Raw genomic sequence first — 518 nt, forward strand, 5'->3', positions numbered from 1 at the left:
AGCTGTTAAATTGTAGAATAAAAATGGCATGTGTCGTTAAAAAAAAATAAATGTGACCTTGATCTGATCTTAGAGACGCCATCCAACGTCAAACTAAATATCAGTAAATAGCTCCTTTAAAATCTTACAACTTTGGTCTGAAACGTTTCACCTAAAAACGTTATTTAAGGCCCTTAGCATAAGGATGACCGTAACCAAGTCGTAGAACGTGAATCATAATCATAGGTCATAGTCAACGCACTATATTTTGGCGTTCTATGTATGTACGCCGATACAAGTACAATTCACATTTCTTTACGATTAGTTATGCCATCTTTATGTTCAGCCCATAAATCCGGGGTCTTTTTGGATACCCTATATAATACGTATGTTATACATATACAGGGTGTTTGGCGACTACCGCATTTTTTGTCATACGTGGGTAGAACAGCCTATACTGAATCAAAAAGTCCTGTACCATTTTGAGGTGTCAGCAATAGTTAACGAGATATTAACGTTTAAAAGATAGCCAAATACGC

At 36.1% G+C, this 518-nt stretch overlaps 1 long non-coding RNA gene across 1 annotated transcript in view; it reads left to right on the plus strand.

Annotated features, from left to right (window-relative positions):
- The window catches only part of LOC108767446 (uncharacterized), a 20,407-nt gene that overhangs the window by 13,554 nt on the left and 6,335 nt on the right, over positions 1–518 (plus strand). The window lies entirely within an intron of this gene.

The sequence above is a fragment of the Trachymyrmex cornetzi genome, unplaced genomic scaffold (assembly GCF_001594075.2).
Source record: "Trachymyrmex cornetzi isolate Tcor2-1 unplaced genomic scaffold, Tcor1.1 scaffold678, whole genome shotgun sequence".
Taxonomy (NCBI): domain Eukaryota; kingdom Metazoa; phylum Arthropoda; class Insecta; order Hymenoptera; family Formicidae; genus Trachymyrmex; species Trachymyrmex cornetzi.